Source organism: Strix uralensis, chromosome 4 (genome assembly GCF_047716275.1).
Source record: "Strix uralensis isolate ZFMK-TIS-50842 chromosome 4, bStrUra1, whole genome shotgun sequence".
In the NCBI taxonomy this organism is placed as follows: Eukaryota; Metazoa; Chordata; class Aves; order Strigiformes; family Strigidae; genus Strix; species Strix uralensis.
Window position 1 is genome coordinate 37,339,694 of NC_133975.1, and position 20,760 is coordinate 37,360,453.

General features: G+C 40.0%; 1 long non-coding RNA gene across 1 annotated transcript in view; it reads left to right on the forward strand.

The window, feature by feature from the left end:
• The first annotated feature begins 1,552 nt into the window (after positions 1-1,552).
• LOC141942665 (uncharacterized) overlaps positions 1,553-20,760 on the forward strand; it is a 50,492-nt gene continuing 31,284 nt past the window's right edge. Inside the window, exon 1 of the long non-coding RNA XR_012628695.1 lies at positions 1,553-1,625. This is a non-coding gene — a long non-coding RNA (uncharacterized LOC141942665). The remainder of the gene's footprint in view (positions 1,626-20,760) is intronic.

Consider the following 20,760-nt stretch of genomic DNA (forward strand, 5'->3'; position numbering starts at 1 on the left):
CATCACTGCTCTACACTTGGACATCGAGCCATTCACCGCAGCTCTTTGAGTGTGACCGTCCAGCCAATTCTTTATCCACTGAGCAGTCCATCTGTCAGATCCACGTCTCTCCAATTTAGAGACAAGGATGTCATGTGGGACAGTGTCAAATGCTTTGCACAAATCCAGGTAGATGACATCAGTTGCTCTTTCCTTATCCACTAACGCTGTAACCCTATTGTAGAAGGCCACTAAATTTGACAGGCACGATTTGCCCTTAGTGAAGCCATGTTGGTTGCCACCAATCACTTCCCTATTTTCCATGTGCCCAAGCATAGTTTCCAGGAGGATCTGCTCCGTGATCTTGCTGGCCACAGAGGTAAGACTGACCGGACTGTAGTTCTGGGGTCTTCCTTTTTTCCCTTTTTTAAAAATGGTGTTATGTTTCTCCTTTTCCAGTCAGTGGGAACTTCACTGGACTTCTCAAATTTGACGGATAGTGGCTCAGCCACTTCATCCGCTGGTTCCCTCAGGACCTGCAAATGCATCTCATCAGGTCCCATGGACTTGTGCACCTTCAGGTTCCTCAGATGGTCTTGAACCTGATCTTCTACAGTGGGCAGTTCTTCATTCTCCCAGTCGCTGCCTTTTCCTTCTGTGACTTGGGCAGTGTGGCTGGGCCCTTGCTGGTGAAGACTGAGGCAAAAAACTCATTGAGTACCTCAGCCTTCTCCATATCCCGGGTGACCAAGTCTCCTGTTTCCCTCTGGAGAGGGCGCACATTTTCCCTAGTCTTCCTTTTGTCACCAACGTACCTTTAGAAGCTTTTCTTGTTGCCCTGACATCCCTGGCCAGATTTAATTCTAACAGGGCTTTGACCTTACTAGCCCGATCCCTGGCTGCTCGGACAGTTTCTCTGTATTCCTCCCAGGCCTGTCCTTGCTTCCACCCTCAGTGGGCTTCCTTTTTCTGTTTGAGCTTATCCAGGAGCTTTTTGTTCATCCATGCAGGCCTCCTAGTGTTCTTACCTGACTTTGCCTCTGTTGGGATGCGGAGGAGGTGATCTTTGAACATTAACCAGCTTTCTTGGGCCCCTCTTCCCTCCAGGGCTTTATCCCATGCTACTCTGCCAAGCAGCACCCTGAAGAGGCCTGCAGGGTAGCAAGCTTGCTGTGCACCCTCCTTGCTGCCCTAAGGATCCTGAACTCCACCATTTCATGGTCACTGCAGCCAAGGCTGCCCTTGAACTTCACATTCCCCACCAGCCCCTCCTTGTTGGTGAGAACAAGGTCCAGCACAGCACCTCTCCTCATTGGCTTCTCCATTGCTTGGAGAAGGAAGGAAGGAATTTATTTTCTAAATAAAAAGGTAAAGGCTATGTTGTAAAGAGTGAATTTTGTCCTTCCTGTAGGAGAGGTCCTACATTAGGAAGAGAAGCAGAGGAACTATTCTATTACTGTGCTCAGAGCAGAAGACATAAGAGAGGAAGAAGGTCAAAGAAGCACTGAGAGCACGTGGTGGCAGTCCTTTGAGAAAGCTCTGAGTGACTGCTTTCCTGGGCAGCATGACAGTGGAAATAGCACCCAGTTAGGAGTGCTGAAATTTAACCAAGCTGGCTGGCTTAAGTCTGAACACATGGAAAACTGGTAAGAGAAACACTGTCATTAATAGCTTATGCAGGTTTAAAATACACTTATCAGCATAGTTCATTTAACACATGTACAAAAACTACTGTGCGTACTGGTGTATGGCTTTTAATTCCTGTAGTAGGGAATCATAAAACCACAGAAATGTTGTTCAGAAGGGATGTCTGGAAGTCATCTAGTCCAGCTGTGTGCTTGAAGCAGGCCATCACCCACATTTGCTCAGGAATGGACCTCCTTGGATCATCTGAAAATTTTGTCCACAGCTCCTCCAACTCCCTTGTCTACTACACCTTTCCGCTTTTTCTTGTTCTGCCATCATGCAGGCAATTCTTATTCAGCTCTAATGTGAACTCAATCTGGGAATACCTCTGGCGGAAAAAAATAATTTTTTTCTCCAGACTTGAGTTTAATTCAGTCCTTGATCCTGTCCATCACAAGGCTGTATGACTACAGATGCTGGCACACAAATGGTACAGGAGCAGAGACAAGCATTCAAAGGGAACTGCTTATGCAGCACAGCTTTGCAATGCAACCGCACAACTCTAGCCGTTTGCCAGTGCAAAAAAGTGAGGTTCTACTTCTCCTCCTCGGCCATGCATTTCCACTTTTCTGGTGGCCATGGCGAGCTGAACTAGAGAAAAACAAACCTTACCATAAAAAGTGAGTAGTTATTGAATGGTTTATTGAGCAGCAGTGCCACTTGGGGCAGACTTGTATGGAACTGCTCCTTTCAGTGGCAGCTAGCCATTTGGTTGGCTTTGCTGCAATGAGAAATTTCATCTCTGGAGTGCAGTTCCATAGCAGTTTATCCTTATCTAAGTCAGAGCTATCATGGTCCCTCCTGGTATTTGTGCAGCTGAGCAGTGGGTTGGTCCAGGGAGCTTTGCAGCCAAGAACTAAGCTTGCCAAAAAAAAAAAAAAAAAAAAAAAGCTGCTCATTCTCGACTGGTTTCAGGGAGTTGATGTGGCTGAAAATGAATCACTATTTTATACAGTGAGTTTTCAGCCAAACTTGCGACCTGATCTGATGCAGTGTGCTGGTACATGTGCTGAGAAGGGGAAGAGAGAAAGGCTGGATGCTGAATCTGTGTCCTCAGACGCTGACAATGTCCATGATTTCACTTGTTCTTTTCCTGAAGCACGTTACTGATGTGATTTTTTGTGTTCACAATAGGTCTTAAGATTATTGTAAGATGTTGAAAGAGGCCTGTTGTGTATGAAGGCATGTGGAGTCAATATTCTGTGGATCATTGTGGACTCTGATTATTGAATGACAGCTTGTGTTTGCAAGGACTGACTCAGTGACCCAGATGGTCTCTTCTAGTGTTATGTTTCTAGCAGAGCACTCTACTATTATAACTGTACAGAACTAATTTTTCTCTATCCTGTATTTTACTTTAGCCACTTTCTGATTTGTTGAATTTGCTACTATTCCATCGTTCACTACTATATTTCTTTAACAGCACAGAGAGAGAGGGAGAGAGCGCTTTTGCTCTTAGCTGTTGTAAAGATTTTCCCCAAATGCAGCCATTAGAGACGAGCTGCAGACAAAACAGCACAGGCAGTTGATTTTTTTCGACAATGTTACATTTTGAGCTCCTGTCTGCAGTAATTAATTAACATCATTGCTGAGCTGACTCCCTGCGGGACTGCATGATCATTAGTGCCAAGGCCAGGAAGGGAGCAGGGACTCCCAAACCCCTGAGCAGGCTACTGCAACAACTGTTGTCATCTATAGAGCGTTTCAAGAACATTTCAAGTGACACTGGTGGAAAAGATTCACTTTCTCATCTGTATGAGGGATTGCCCAGATTCAGTTAGGCTGCTGGCTGGGATCAGGCAAATCTACTTCCTGGGCCAGATTTTGTCAAAGGCTATCTAAAACCTGAAGGGTTGCTCTCAGCTAGTTCATCTTCATTTTGCTGATATGCAGGGAGAATTACAGAAGACTCAAGAGACATCAGGGTACAAATCAACGATGATGTACAGTACTGGGGCTGCTGTGCCAAAAGCTAGCCCAGAACCAAAAATCCATCAGCTAAAAATCAAACTTAAGTCCAGTAGAGACACAACTGAATCCAAACAGCCCAAAATGAAGGTGCTGGCACGAAATTAAGCAACTTCCTTCAGGTGCAGAAAACCAGCAGACACTCAGAGTATTTACAAGTCGCTTTTATGAAATATTTTTTGTAGGCTTCGGATGCAGTATAATATAGTTTAATCTCTTCTCTCATCCCCCATGCCTGTTTCAGAAGAGAACAAGAAATTTAATCCAAACAAAGGATTAAGAAATTTCAATAACTGGACTACTGCCATTATCCAGACAATGGGCCAGCTCTTTAAATGCTTGTTCTTGATTGAATTGAAGTCAATGACTACATCAGAGGGAACAGAATTGGAATGCAGAAAAGAGGAAATGAAAAGTCTAGAAGAGCTGCACAATTATTTTACCTATTACGCCCTTCCAGCAATGCATTCTGTAAACAAAGCAGCTCTGAGAAAGGATCTCTCCTCACTGGAGAATAAGGTTCGGGACAACTTTTGAGAGGTGGACAGAGGAAAGAGGAATGAGATTTAATATAGATAAATGTAAGGTAATACACCTGGGAAGAAATAATATTCATTATATATATACAAAATCAGGAGCTGCTGTTTAGAAATAGTAATAGAGAAGAAGGCCTGGGAGCGATGGTTTATAATTAATTACTGCAGACAGGAACTCCAAATCTAACACTGGGGCAAAAATCAAATAGGTTCTTATTCTGGGCCAGCACTAGAGGTTTGTTTCTACAGTGAGTGCATGGAGATCATTTACACAAACAAGAGGGAGCTGGCAACAATACAAGCAAAATATTAAACTTTTGGCTACTGTGTTATTCGTATTATTTATAAGCTAGAGCCTTGGCTGCTGATACCATAAGCACAAGCTTGTGGTTTTCTATGTGCTGAATACAGTAAAACAATAAAATAAATTATCTTCAAGGTGCAAACTCCCTATGAGTTTGTAGAAGGGTACTTTGTCTTTTCTTGTCCTCATATTTAAATGCAGAACAGTGGCTTAAAAGTGATCAGATATGATCTAGCCATGATTGAGGCAACAAAACCCCTTTCTTAAAGAAAAACACTACAGCTGAAAACACTATAGAGGGAGCTAAGACAATGTAACCATTCCATAGTTGTTAAGAGGGAATCTGTTGGTAAGAAATGAACCTCAAATGTAGAACTATGCTTTTATTTAGGTAAGAAGTGTTGCTCAATAAATGCATTTAACAGATAATGAACAAAGATATCAAAACTATCTGTGTTCCACAAAAGACCAGATGAAACATTACTATGCTGAGAAGACAGTGTCATGTGAAAGCCTGCCAGACAACCCAGACGGAGTGTCATAAAGAACTGTCTGACTGCAAGACCTGATGGCTGTGTATTTAGAAGTTCATAGACTTGTAGATCAGAACGAAACACAAATTGCTTCCAGTCCTAGAAAAGGAAAGGGGGAAAACCCTAACAAGGCATAGAATGCAGAATATTAAAGATTTACAGGACTATTTAATCTTGTTAGTGCTGTGAGCTAGTAGCACAGAGTAGTCCTGTCCAATTCCTTAAAGGCCATGCTGGAAAGGTGCCACATCTCCCCCACTATAAGGCAACCTTGGGGTGGTACCGTTTCTTCCCAGGCTGGGTACTGCTTGGGCTCAAACCACCATCAGGCTGTATGCAGGCACAGAAAGAGGCATTGATTATACGAGGGCAACTTCTTCTCCTCCTGGGAAAAGGATGATGGATCATTTCTTAGAGCCCTGTACCTCAAAGAGCATTTGTTTTGATAAGTGCAAAACTGAATAACTATTTTTTAAAAGCAGAAAAAAAAATATGGCAAAACTATATAAAAGCTTTCAGAATTGAAATTCCATCTTCCATCTGAGAAGGCAAAGCTACATAATTAGTCAGGGGAGGGTCACTCCCTTTCTCCCCACAGCCTCGGGAGGATAAACTACAGATAAGCTTTTCAGAGACTACAGAGCTTCAACTGCAGAGGGTTTTAGTCTGTGAAAAGAGGTTTGGAGCACACAATAATTAGCAGCTCACAGCTGAATTTTCCTGGCTGTCAGAGTATTTGCTATCACTGCATTAAAGTACTCCTGTAGGTCTCCCAAGTCTCCCTAAATGTGTGCTGTAGACTGATTTGTCCACATGGAACTTTTTAATATAGAATTTGGCCTGTATACAACACTTAAAGGCTTATGGCAAATCCCATTTCCCTGGCAGAACACCACCTGGACAGAATGAGAAAGTAAATGTTTTTTTCTTGGACAAAGCAGGAACTGTTTACTGTTTATGCTATACCCAGACCCTTACAGTATGGTGGGAGAATCTATGGGTAGCCTGCTAATCCAAATCCACATCTTCTTTGTATCCCCAAATCAGTGCTCAAGAGTTCTGGCAGGAGACAGGCTTTTTCTTAAGACTTCATCTCTGCTTCCTCACAATTTTTAAGTCCCAATGGGAAAACTATAGAGACAGTGGGAGAAAGTAACTATAATGCAATTGCTTTCAATTTAGTTGAGGTTCACCTCTGTTTTAAGAAAGCAAACACCAAGAACTGTGCAGTTTACCTGAAGTTCAGCATGCGCTTAAGTGTCTCAGGACTGACACTGTTTCTGAGTTTCCAGACTGCAGTCTCAGATTTGTATGAATTTCTTACAAAGTATTTCTAACCTTTAATTACAGGACACTTAATGATAGAATGCACTTGTGCTGGCTCTTGTCTCATTCAAACCAGCTGTTCAAATTGTTAATCTGTGGGCTCTAGTCTGTTTTCAACAGCTGATCTCTGTCCTGTTACTGCTTTTTATCTTTTTCAGGCATGTCTTGCTTACCTTCTCAGCTCCCATGGCCTCTTACCTCCCTCCCCACCAGAACAACCTGCTGGGAACTATGTGCATAGCATATATGCACTTAATAACAGTTTCATTGTCTTTCAATCCAATTGCAAAGGTCATTTTCCTGGCTTATTCCCCTGGACCTGTCACTCCTCTTTTTTGCAAAATGCCATTGGCTCCCTTTTCTTCACTCTGTGAAATACAAATGACTTCTCTTTACTTTTTAAGCCACATCCCATCTACAACATCAAGAAGTAGTCCCTCACTGCCATTATATAAATGATGCCAGTCTTTCAAAGCACTCTTATACATTCACTTTCATGCTTTCACCCCTGCTGCTGATTATGCATAGCACAAAATCAGTGTAAATACCCCTAAGCCCATCTTCCTCTGCTTTTTCAAGCATCTCGTCTCTGCTCCAAGGTTTGTCAGAGTCCGAGCATAGCTGCATATCTGTTTTGCTAGATACACTTTTTCATATGAACCAGTATCACATCTTCTTCCCACTCATCTCTCTATAAGCCTAGTAATAAATAATAAGCACTTTAGAGTCAAAACAGCCTCTTTGTTGTATGGACGTACAGTGCAAGCTACAATGAAGGGTGGGTTTAGGTGTAATTTTAAGAGCAATATTAATAGTAAAACCAGAGTAAATGAAATTATTTGTCTGATTTGTAAGTCTGTAACAAACTTCCAGGAAGTAGCTCCAACATAGGATGTTTAATTTGCTATACCAAAGTTGCTTAAATCTCTTGATTCCAGGAACAAATTTGCCATAGCAGCTATGACTTTTGTGGCAGATGACTGTTACTGGCTTAGTAGTATCATCAGACTGAACCCTGAGGGGCTGTAGTCACCCTGTTTGGCTCACCCAGTGAGAACCATGCTCAGGATGGTGCAATGGGGGCACAATGGTATTTTTTACAGGCCCCTTACCAGCATCATAATCAAATTCACCCACAACGCTGTCTGGACAAACACCTGGCTGCATCTGTTTAGAATTTTGATTTTAGAATGGGGATACATGTGGTTCTGCACAATTCTGTTTTATGGAGAGCTAATATGAAATGGCATTTTTTCCCTGTTTCTGTTCCTCTGGAAATTCTGTTATTTTATCATCTCATGTGTAGGTAGAGAAAAATAAATATTCTGTTTTAAGTTATACCTTACAAAAAGCAATTGGAAGTGATGAGACTGAAGCAGAATTTAGGCTAATAACCAGTGTATGCAATTTAAGATTTTTAGAAACTTAAGACATCACTGAGAGGTGGACAGAAAGCTACAGAACTGTGAGATCTACATGCTTTCAATATTTAGCAGCTAGAATATCACATTTTCATTCACAACCATAAAGTGCCTGTTTTATTCAGGAAAAATGGGTCTTGTCAAACAACTTTGATACTGTTCTCTGGCAAGATTACAAGTACATTTGATAAAGATGACTTTATTGACATAATACACTAGAGTTTATGTAGGGCATTTGTTTTATTCTGTAAGGCAGCCTACATAAAAGAGATATATGGGAAGCAAACAAATTAAACCTGTTTTTCATATGGTTGTTTGCTATGTCACAGCTCCCTGCAATAAGCCTCCCTCCTTTCCATGTTTTCCATGACTTTATTACCTCATAATGCCTCTAGTTTAAGGAGGTCCAGTCTTTGCATAATCTCTAACATATTGAAGTACTCAGAATACCAAATAATGGGTATAGGAACCAAAGCAGTTTGTCAAGAATCTGTCCTTTTCTAGTTACACCCCAAAACTGTAAGGTAGATACATCTTCTCTGTTTTATAAAATAAATATTTTCATATTCCTACTTGAATAAAACACATATGAATCAGTGATATAACCATGGAATAAAGCTCATGAACTGCTGATTTAAAATGAGCCCAGTGCAGGGCATGACTCAATCCAGTTCACAGTGGATTATACCTTTAAAAATATCCAGCTATCATTTGCATGCTGTTGGACTAATCCCAAGAGAGTCTATGGATTGAATAGTGAAAGGGTGAAAACTACTCTCAAAGTCCTCAGTAAGACTGGAGCCCCAGTAGTGTGAACGCACAAGCCAGTTGAGAGTTGAAGCCCTCTGGGATGGCATTCAGTCCCTGATGCCATTCACTGATACTAAATTATACAAAGTTTAATCTCAGTGATTTCAGTACATTTAGCACAATTCTCAGTAGATTTCTTGTAATGTCTCCATGCAGGCAATGAAAGGCAAAACTGTTTTTTTTCTAGCACTCAGGAACAAAAAGCACTGATAATAAAAAGTCTCTTTAATTGTCTAGTAATTTGGCTAATTAGGGTGACAGGCCATGAAGTTTCAGAATATTTAGGCTTTTAAAAGGTGAATTATAAACCCAATAAATACTGCTAGATATTTGACTCTTTAGTATTCAGAAAGACTTGATTCCCAAGCTGCAAACCCTATTAATCATCTGGATGTTAAGTATTGATTCTAACAGGTACATAGTAAAAAGGCCTTTGACTTAAGTCGTTCAAATAATGTACGCACTGTATGAATAAACCATACACAGACAAAACCTCTCTGACTACAGATAAGGAAGGCTCCCTCCTTCTTTATGTGAAAAAGTCTCAAAGGCCATGCATCCATGTCTTTTTAGCCATGAATGTGTAGAGAGCTGAGGCTCTGAATATTTGTCTGGTGCGTGTAGGAAACAAGGCACTAGAGAAATTATTTTGTATAAAATCAGTTCATTTGTCAGCAGTCAAAACATTTTGTTTTCTTCAAAAGTATATTTGACTGAGACAATGCCATAAGAAGACAGGCATTCTTAATCTGACTTTTTTAAACTAATTTGCTATGAGAGAGACAAAATTAAATATACTTTTTAGTGGCTTGTAATCATCTGATATCTCCTAAAGTAATAAAGTGCAACCTGTCCTGTGCTTAAGAAAGTTTCTTGGGATTATGAATATGGCTGTAACAAGCGACTATTGTTATCAACAGAGATTTTAAGTGAAGGCTTTACTGTGATAGACTTGTCTGACTTGGATAAAAAACTCTTTTAGTATTTCAGCCCATAAATCCTGAAGAGAAAGATACTATTCTCTTAGGTCACTGACAAAGTAAAAGAGAATCTTTGTTTGCAGAGCTCCACAGAGTTAACACACTACTAGTTAATGATTTCACCATGGTAATTACTTTCTAGGGTTTGTCAATCAGGCAATTTTAATGTATTCAGCATGGGCTGCATTAATTTTGTGCAATACTACTATTCTACCTGGTTTCATGCTCTTTGTCTATCAATCCATCTATAACAAGTTTTGAATCTATGGACCAATTTCTGCCAAGTTTGAGAAGAAAATTGTCTTTAAATATCAAAACCAGTTGGAATCATGCAAGTTTTGTGAATATTGACAGGTGGGTAGAGAGAAACTCACATGAAGGTTCCCATGGTGAAAAGGTTTTCGAAGGACCTCAGCTGTTACTGTTTCCCTAAGGTATGCTAGATGACCAGTTGGTATATGCCTAATTCAGAAACTGCACATGATGTGTCGAACTCGCGGGTAGGGGACAAGGTAGACTAAAGAGTACATGCAAATGATGGTTGTGTATTTTTAAAGGTACACTTATCCACTGTGAACTTGATCTAGTCCTGCCCTGCACTAAATTAGCAGTTCATGAGCTTTATACCATGGTTGCGTCACTGATTCATATGTGCTTTCTTCAGGCAGGCATCTAATAATACCTCTTCTATAAAATAAAGAGAAGGCAGGTCTAACCTTATATTTTTGCAATGTAACTGGAAAGGGACAGATCCCTGACAAACTGCTTTGGTTCCCGTGCCTATTATTTTGTTATTCTGAAAACCACAAGACATTAGAGATTATGCAAAGACTGGACGTTTTAGACATGAGTTCATTGAGTATGCTTGCCAATGTTTGTAAAGGACTCTGGCACCCAGTTGGAGTGCTGACATTGGTTTCAATTAGTGTGTGATGAGTCCTTTTGTTGTTGAAAGCATCATGTTTAATGGTATAAATAGACAGAGCAACTGGCTAATAAAATGTAAAGTGAAATAAAATCGGTTTTAATATGTTTGTAGGAGCTGGGTCATGACTTTTTTCAGCACAACAGTTGGAGTCACAGCTTGGAGAAACTTGAGAACATCTGTTATTTCTGTTGAAAAATACAAGTACATTGAGTAACTCACACCTTTGAAATTCCTTTGTGGGGGTGGAAGACAACTCCTCTCCAACACAAAGCTGATTTACTCAGGATTTGGAGAACATTTGACTGGTTCATCCTTTAGGTCTCTCATAATTCAGACACAAATGTTCTTTGGAGGGAAGCTTTGAAAAGGTTTTTTCCTGTGTGACTGATCAGTGAGGTTAGTTGATTCCAGAAGGAAAGGCTAAAATGTCTTACAAATTTGCAATACATAGTAGTTAATTTTGCATATAAGCTTATTTAGTTTGTAAAACATGAAGTTGCTGGCTTAAAAAAGCGAGAAGAAATCTAGTTACAATTAAACTGTGATCCAAGGCTAAATTTCTTTTGTGCATCTTAAATGTAACTATCTTACTGTATTTTTGTAGTAGATTTTTGGAAATCTATTTTCTTTTATGACAGGTCCTAGGGGTAAGGAAAAAATCAGCAGGAGATGAAAACATTTCTTATCATCAACACATCTATCATGTGCACATGCATGTTAGACCCCTGGGCATATACATCACAACACATAATTGAAAAATGTTCTCTTTTTTTGTGCTTGAAACTCTTTGTTGGTATGTCATCTTTTTTTTTTTTTTTTTTTAAATACCTATAAATATGTATCCTTTGTGCCAGCACACAACAAAGACTTCGTGTTTTACAAACACACTCACAGCCTCTATTGACCCCTTAACTAGCATCGACTAAGAGGCTTGTTTTCTGGGCTCATGAAAAGGGTATGAGTGACAGCCATTTAAGAATGAAGATACCTGGACAGGCTGAGGTGCTCGAAATACCAAGGAGAGCATATTACTTTTCACAGCAGACATACTAGTCTTCGCAGCAGACAGTGTCTAGTAGATAAGGATGAGGGCAGAGAGAAAGTGGCAGTAATGTGGAAAGTGATGTGGTAATAGTGGTAAGAGCATGGAGCATGAGAAGAAATATCTTTGGGTGTGAGAGGAGATGAGGGTAGGAAACAGAAAACCTTATTAAGGCTGTGGACTGGAAGCAAATAATAAGTGGGAAGGGGGGGGTCTATGAAAGAAACAGTTCTGTGCCTTATTTCCATTTTTATCCCTAGACTAGGTGTCTGTTTAGGCGATGTCTCCTGTGACATACTGGTTTTCCTGCAAGTAGTGTATAATGTAACAGTTTTGGCAGATGGGAAGGTGCAATCCTCCTTGGGAAAGTTAATCCATTGAACAGAATGTGGTAGTTGAACAATAACTCCCCAGAAACCCTACAACAATTCACACAGGAAAAGTTTAGTTAGAGATTAACCCCAAATGAGGGGTTTTGATTGGTTAGGCAAACTTAACATCAATCCAGTTTAACTCAGAATAACATATTTTATTCTACTTTTCCTAACAGAATAGAAACATTTCAGGAAAACTGTGATTTGGACACTTCGTTTTCCAAGGAAAAAACCCATGTTCTAGAGCTTTCCTGCCTTCCTCTAAATCAAACAAAAGTGTGTGTAATTTAGATGAGTTTTAGTACAAATGAGAAAATGACAGATAACTTAGGGTTTTCTTAATTTTTCATGCTTTTCCCTCCTTTTCTAGCTCCTGTTTCTTTAGTGTAGCTTAGTGAATTTTCCTGGTGATTTTAATTTCTTCTGCATGTGCAACATCAGCACTTACCCTGTTTTTCCCTCTTATGCAACAATCCATGTTTCTTTGCTCACATCTTTCTCATGCTTGTTCCTTACTCTATTCCTGTACCTCTCTGTGATATCCTGTCAGTCTCCCTTATTTCTACACATCTTTTCTTCTCTGCGTTCATCCTTTTCTTTGCTCTTCACCAAATTCACCAAATTCACCGTCTCACGTGCTTTGCTAAACTTACTTTAAACTGCAATTTCTGTCTGCCTTTAACTTCTCATTCTTTCCCTCGGAGTCACATACTGAGTTCTGTTTCCTCTCACATTGTTAGAAAGCAGGTCCTTCAGTTTCCTTCCCTCTTCAGTCTACTCAGCAGAGCCATGATTTTATTTTTCTAGATCAAGGCTTCTTTGGTTTTTTTCTCCGTTATTTTTCTTCCAACTTCAACTTTGCCCCTAGGAGGAAGAATAAGATAGTAAATTTTGCCACTTGGATGGCATTCCTCTCTAAATGAGGAAGGTTATTTCTGTTCTTGATGGTGTTTAGTCATTAACAAAGAGAGTTAACTTTGCAAATATTTGTCAATAGTTTAGCTAAATAGTAACAAAAAATAAACTGTTTGATTGCAAATCCAAAATTCCTTCTCCTGTAGTGGTTCAAGTGGTTTATGTCATACATAAAAGGGAATTTCAGCTTATAGAGTAGAATATTTAAAAGAGGACTTTTTTGCATGAACATATGTATATGCTGCAAGAATAATTACAAAAAATACTGTTAAAAAGTACATGTAACAACTAGAAAATAAAAGTTACAAGTTACCTTATTAATACTTTAAAATCTATTAAAACTAACTGAAAGAATACACACATTAAACTTTAGACAATACAAAGCTTATTTTTCTCCAGAGAAAAAGAAATCATGGCCAGAGTACAAGAGTAGAGATAATTAGAGATTTGTTTCTCCTCTAACCTCCCAAGGTAAGGCTTAATCCTACAGTAATCTTTTTATTGAGAGCCAAATGTTAGTCAAGAAGCCTGCTGCACAGATTTGAAACTAGCATTTAGCCCATATTTTCTGTATCTGGGAAGGAGCTATCCTATGAATTTATAGTGTGCATTGTTTTCAAGAGGTATCTTGATATGTTTTTTATTTTATTCTGCACTGTAATGCATTGGCATGGCTTCATGATACATTTGCTAGCTTATATTTTGATATAGAGCGAGACTTCTCATTCATGACCAGTAAACCTCCAGAGTCCTTCTGGCTTTTAGCAGAGAAAAGGGGTTTGTATTGAGCATACAATGAATGGCACACTCTGTGAATGTGCATAAACCGATTATCCCGGAACAGTTTTGCCTTTGAGCATTTCAGCATCGTGTTGCCCCATTGTCAAGTGTGTTTTATGGATAAATGCCCAGTGAACTTGGGGTTCATTCGAATGGCGTAGAAGTTAAGCAAATTGGCCTCTGTCTTTTTTATTTTCAAACTGTGATTTCTAGCCTTGTTATAAACTGCTTGGCTCTTTTAATTCCCACGTTATATGGGAAAGAGAAAAGCAGCAAAGAGAGAAAAATACCTGCTGAGGTTAGTTGTTTTTTTAAAAAAGACCTAAAATTTAGATCCACAAATGGATTTAAGTGGCTTTTATGTATGTGAGGTGAAAATTTACACTTGGCTGCAATTCTGCATTGAAGGATCTGTAATCCACAGGTGCCTGCTTCTCTGATAATAAAGTTCCCACACAGCACGTGCCATGCCCAGGCGTGTCTCAGACTTGGTGGTGCTGGAGAGCTCTGGGCCTCTCTCATCTCTTTTCCATTGAGGTTCACAGATGAGGTACCTCCTTCATATATGGAAATTAAATTAATCCAGCTGTCATTCTGGACTTAACGAGCACAGGCTCTATGCAAAACACAGCTATCTCAGGAACAGGTAGTGGTACTTTTTAGGAGAGGAAATATGGAGAAAGGGATACTCTATAGGCTTGGGACAACAGCCATAATACTTACTAAAACAACCTGTGGGTGCTTGATTCATATTCAACTGTGCATATTTGATACCAGTGCAGAAGAGAAGTGGGTGGTCTAAAGATGAGTGTCTCTGGAAGGGATAGATATTCAGTGGGTGTGGGTATCCAGGTGACCCTGTGCGACGGTGGCCCATTCCTACACTCTGGCCTCAAGGGTCAGATAGAGAAAGGGTAGAGAAAATGTTTTGCTGCTTGGTGGGTTGACATGCTATGGATATTTTTTTGTTTGTGTTTAAAATTGAGATAGAAAAGTTTTATTTATTATCTTAGGCTGGTAAAAAAGGCAAGAGTGGCCTATACCCTTCCCTTGTTTATCCAAGGGCTTAATGATTAGAGCATTTATGCAGACAGTAGGTACACAAAGTCCATTTCTTTCATTGCTTGCAGGAATTTGAAAGGCAATGCCCTAGTTGCCAGATTACAAAGTGTTCTAGTATTCTGCTTACTGAATTCCCTTTAGTGACGTTTTGTATGGAATAATTAAATATGCTTTGGATCAGGAGGAGTGAGTGTGTCATTTGCTGGTGAGAGCACTCCTGAAGAAAAGGGAAGAGGGGGGGTTCTGGTTCTTACAAATAATTAGCATCAGTTGCCAAAAGAGGGACTGAAATCCATGTGTCCTCCCTCGTGCAGGTCTAAGCACTAGGGTGTGGAGGTTACTGTCTTTACACGTGAAAAAGAAAACTTGGGCCATTCAGTTGAGTACTTTCACACTGGTTGAAGAGCAGCTCCTCAGTGTTGTTCCTGAACCTGATGAATTGTGGTGGTCACAGTACTTTGTGTTCAGTTTTGCTGCATTAAAGACAAAAATGTTCCTGTTTTGTGGGGGAGGGAGGTGGTTTTGTTTGTTTTTAGAAAGTGCTAGTTTGGTAACTCAGCAGTTTCTGCGAGAATACTCATTCACTGAAAACTTCTCCGGTGTAACTGGCATTCCTAGTCATAAGCAAGTACACATGTGTGAGCATACCCACGCTCCCATGTAGGACACTCATTTGAAATCTAAGGGACAGAGGTCAAAATCTGTTTCAATAGAGTCTCTTTGATCTCAGCTAAACAACCAAAACTGTTTACTCTTCTGGAGCAAGCAGGTCTATCTCATTTTATTCCTGTAGGTTTTCAAAAGGTCCATCTCAAAGCAAAACAAAGTATTTTTCTGAAACTGCCACAAATCTTTGTAATGGCAGAAAGCAAGCTGTTTCCTGCCTTGTTCTATGTAAAAAGCAACCCAAAACCTCCTAAATGCCTTTTGTACACAGCAGGGGTTGAAGTCTGCCCTCTTTTCACAAATGGTTGGTAAATTGTAGGGTGACCCTAAATTAGCAGGAAGGAGGGTACTTGATTAGCTCTCAGCTGTGCCTGGGTGTGTGAGGAACCTGTGGCTGCAGCAGGGCAGGTGGGCAGGAAAGACCTACAAGAGGAGAAAAACTTCTTGTGGTGATAGTGCTTGGCTATGAGAAAGTCACGAGACCCATGTGAACTGAAAGAGAAACAGGAAGCTGCAGGAACCCAGGTGGGAGCAGAAACTTAAGTTTACAGTTTGTGCTTTGAGTGAAGGAAGGCTGAGATTAAATGGGAGCTCTGCAGAGAGTTGTGCTGTGAGAGGAGCAGACCTACTTGCTCTGCAGTGGTGTTCAGTAAGCGATGCAAGAGCTGAGGAGGTTGTGCTCCCCTGTGAGAAGTGCTGCAAGGCCTTGCTGAGCACCCTGAAGGAAGCTCTTTTGTTTGTTTGGGGTTTTTCTTGTTTGTTTTTGTTTTGGGTTTTTTTTTGGTGGTGCTTGTGCTTCAATCTTGGCTGGGGCTTCACTTTACACAGTCCAGCAGGATTTGTGTGGCAGCACTGGTGTGGAAAGTCCTTGTTTGCAGATAAGAGATTAGATTGAACAAAGGGAAATGTTGAGTGGCTCTTTAGAAAGAGGCTGATACCTTTGATGACTTGCCCCACAAATTAACTTTTTCCCTCCCTGAAAGAAGATGTAGCAAGGTCTGTGCATGCTTATGACAGGGCAGTGGTGCTATATAGCTTTGGTATTCATGTTTCTGAGACATACTTTTTCCAGTTGTTTCCTGGCATTCATAAAAAATGTCCCATCTGTCCCCTTGATGTGAATGTCTGGTGATACCCAGGTGTATTGAATGAGTGCTTCAGGATTTCTTTCTAATGCCTGAGATGGAGACTTTTGAAACTTTGCTTTCCAGAAGAGGTATAGGCAGCATAACTGACAGACTGGTCATTACCACTATGAGTTTTTGACTGTAGGACTTGTTTGCTCCATAGGCCTACCTGACCTGGAATTTGTGACTTAGAAGGGCTGATGATATATACCCTAAGGAAGGGGCAAGCAAGGAAGCTTTTTTTTTTTTCTCTGCATAGTTCTAACTAGCTTCAACCCTCAAGAAGAGACACAGGTGATGCACAATTTTCTATCTTGAGCTAATTGTATCTATAATGGCATTGTGAGGAACTCTGTAGGTACCTGAGGCCTTTTTGTAGCCATAGAGTTTACTGCTGGTGACACAGAGCATGTCTTGCATTACATTGGTGTGTTGTATTAGCCGAATCTTGTTGCAAAACTCTTGCACAGGGCAGGTCTAAATTCAGGAAATCTGTGTAGGTAATCAGGGGCTACCATTTTGAACTTGCACATTATCTGGTGGAGCTTTACTAGATTCTTCTGTTTCCTTTTAGTAGTTACTTTGCTTAAAGGGAAAGCATTTAGTTGATTTAAAGATCTATCCCAATTTTGTCTTGAGCAATTGTCTCTTTTGCAAAAACAAAATGGTCTCCCTGTAGCTATGATACATATCTTGTCTCACTATATAAAGGTTCTCTGCTGCTTTTTCCCTACTAAGTTATAAACAGGAGTTTTCTCTCTTCATGGCATATATTGGAAACTGTGTGTGGTTTCTGTCACAAAACAGGGCTGAACAAAGAAGCAGTACTATTTATCTTCTAACCATTCGGAGCTTTTGTCTTTTACTGTGGCAGTGTATAATATTAAAATGTTAGCTTCTGCTAACTGGCAAAACTGAGGTATTCTAATAAGAAATCCTACTAAAACTGGCTCATTACATCTATTCCTCTTAAACATTAACTTTCAATTTAAATTACATGCTGGAAAGAATTGTATTAGAAACACTTCTTTGATTAAGAAGTTATTAAAAAAGTCACTAAAATCCTCCTTATGCATACTTATGTCATGTTATACTTTTATCTGTGTGTCTTAAGGCTCTAATGGCACTAGAAATAATATCTCACAATGCATCTCTCCATAATTCCCACTGGTATGCTGAAAGGTAGTATTAAGGAGATCATTAAGAACGTAGTCTCTTTATGTTCCCATAAGCTTTCCATTAATTTGCATTTAGCTGTCTAAACTACAGCAAAGTTAATATTTACAGCAAGATAATACATTACTAATAGTAATGTGAAGCACACATTCCTCCTGATTATTGATACTAGAGTCTGGGCACAGATATGTTTTCACAGGGTTTATCTGCTTGCTAGATATGTGCTAATGACAAGTACACCCAGAATCTTGCTGGACATGCTCAAATTCGTAAGAGTGTTCTGTCCTAAAAACTTGATTATACACCAAGCTGTGAGGCACCTCTGTGTTTCCAAATGTCCTTGTAGAGTGGTGTTGGAAGCAATAGCAAGCAGGCTTTACTCTCGATAAACCTAATATATGGACTGTAGCGGAAGTATTTTGGCTGAGTCCATTGTGTACAGCTCTGTTTTGGGAGACATGCATGTTCTGTGGGTCTAGCAGTGGGTCATAAGTTTACAACCCATGCATGGTCAAGAAGTGATTTCTGTTTGCCAGAGGAATTGAATTAGACTTTCTGCACATTCAGGCATGAACTGCTATGTTTGATCAAAAACTGGGAGCATAGATTTGGATGAAGTAGCAGTACTCCATAAGCTGGTACTCCAGGCATCAGTCTACTCTGCCTATACTACCAGGCTGCTGCTTTTATTTGCTGGTAGGGAAAGGGACAATGCTATTTCCATATGTGATAAAATAAATATTTTGTTGGAACAGAATGTATTTGCTACAGTCTGAAGAGACATGTTAGCTTCCATCAGATGGAGAGGCAGTAAAGTACTTAAAGGGGGCCTACAGGAAAGATGGGGAGGGCCTTTTTATCAAGGAGCATAGCGATAGGATGAGGGATAATGGTTTTAAACTGAAAGAGGGCGGACTTAGATAAGGAAAGAATTCTTCACTGTGAGGGTGGTGAGGCACTGGCACAGGTTGCCCAGAGAAGCTGTGGCTGCCCCCTCCCTGGCAGTGTTCAAGGCCAGGTTGGACGGGGCTTTGAGCAACCTGATCTAGTGGAAGGTGTCCCTGCCCATGGCAGGAGGGTTGGAACTAGATGATCTTTAAGGTCCTTTCCAACCCAAACCATTCTGTGGTTCTATGATAAGTTTCATTGATTCAGCTTGTTTCTCAGTGCTGGCAGATTTCTGTGCCTTACAGATCTGGTTTTACTGAGACCGTTTCTAATGTTCCAAAATTGGAAGCAGTTTTAAACAACCGTTTGTTTAAAAGCTGTCAGCTGAGGAGAATGAATGTTTCCTTTAACTAGCCCAAGGCTGCCCATCTGATCATGGACTGTGCTCCTGGTAAGAATGGGGACCCAACATTAAGAGCAGAGAAAGAAAGTTGAGGCAAGTGTTGTTACTTAGCGTGGCACCTAGTTTTATTGTACACTGGTTGGAGCCTCAGTGAACTTCTGCAATAGTATTAAATGTGGCTTTTTCATCAGGCCTGCAGGGAAACTGTTACAGAACGTTTCAATCTTTTTTTGACTGAAAGTCCTTCAGGACCAGGCACTAACACTTTGTATGCTGTCATAGCATGTCTTGCAGCACTGCTCCATTTGTGCCTAGGATCACTGAGTAGTCGTATAATGAAGGAAAAACAAATGGTGAATGACTCTCAATTGCTTTTGCATTGTGCTAACTGCACTAAGGTATTTGTTTAAATGAAAGCTTTTAGCATAAACAGCTATGCATACAGAAACCAATTAAATCTTTGAGAGGTCTACCTAAAATTTCTATTTGCTTCTGCAACAGCTGTAAGAATGAAATAAACAGAATAGTTTGACAAGAACCATATGCCCTTTCTTATGTTAGAGCAATAACAATCAACTTGTGGTACATTATTGCACTAGTGTTAAAATGTTTGTAAGCTATGTAATAAGGATGTTTAGCAGTTAGTCTCAGATGCTGAAGAACTCAAGCTGCATTTAATTGAAAACTTAATCTTTGAAAACAGTCAGCTCAGGTTGTAGCATAAGAGAAGTTGTAACATAAGAGAGGTAAGTATAATGTTAATCAATAGTCTGTTGTCACTTTCTGAGATATGCAACCAATTGTTTTGGTTTATGAATACACATAAAATGTGTGTGGAAGTAACCCCCTAATTGTCTCTCATTTAAGTGGGGAGGAAACTTATTTGTGGGGAAACTGTCCAGAACTGTTACTCATCACTTCAGTACTATTTGATCATGGTTTTGCACAAGTACACTTTTACATTTTGCTTGTTTAAAAATTGTGTTCTTATTAAAGGATATTAGTATACATAGCAACAGAAAACATTGTGTATGTGAATAACTTTTTATGTGACTTGTTTAAAAGAACAAGCCTTACTTAAAGGTAAATCTGGCAAGTCAGGGCTAGTTTATGGTACAGTAAATGATTCCAGCCTTCTTGAAAGTGAATACCTAGAGACAATAGCAGCACAAGGATGTTCTTATTCTACAGATAAAATAAGCTTAAAAATGCTACCACAGCCCTTCACAACACACCATTTTAGAGTTGAGCTCCTGATTTGCAGAAAAAGATTCTACAACTCAGAGTTATAAAGCAGGTATGTTTACTCCGGTGCTGGGGTGCAAGGGGATTTCTCCACAAAGCTTACACACCCCCAGCACACTTTACCCAAAACTTATAGAGTGTGGATATACATATTCATTGGATTACATAACACAAGCATACATGTGCATGAATAAGGCTGGGTTAGTTCGAAAGGCTGGTGTCAGCAGTTTATGTTATCTTTGCACCTGCACATTGCCTCCTGGGGGGCGTCTTCAGGGGTCTTTGGGAGGAAGGCTCGTAGTCTTTCTCACCTTGTACTTTTCCTCGGAGCACGCACAGATTCTCTTAGCTACTTTATTGAACAACAAGGGTGGTTTCAACCGGTTTACTCATTCTATCTTATCTAAAAGTACCAGTGTATCCACTTCTACCATCCATATATGGCTATCTATTCATTACAAAGACTAGTTAGAGCACATCTGCTTTCCAAGGACATGTTTCTCATTTTTGCTGAACATTGTAGTTCTTGGTGGGTTTCCACAGAAAACTGCTTTGTTTTGATGAACACAGTAGTCCTTGGTAAAATTCCACAGAACAGTATGGGCAAGTAG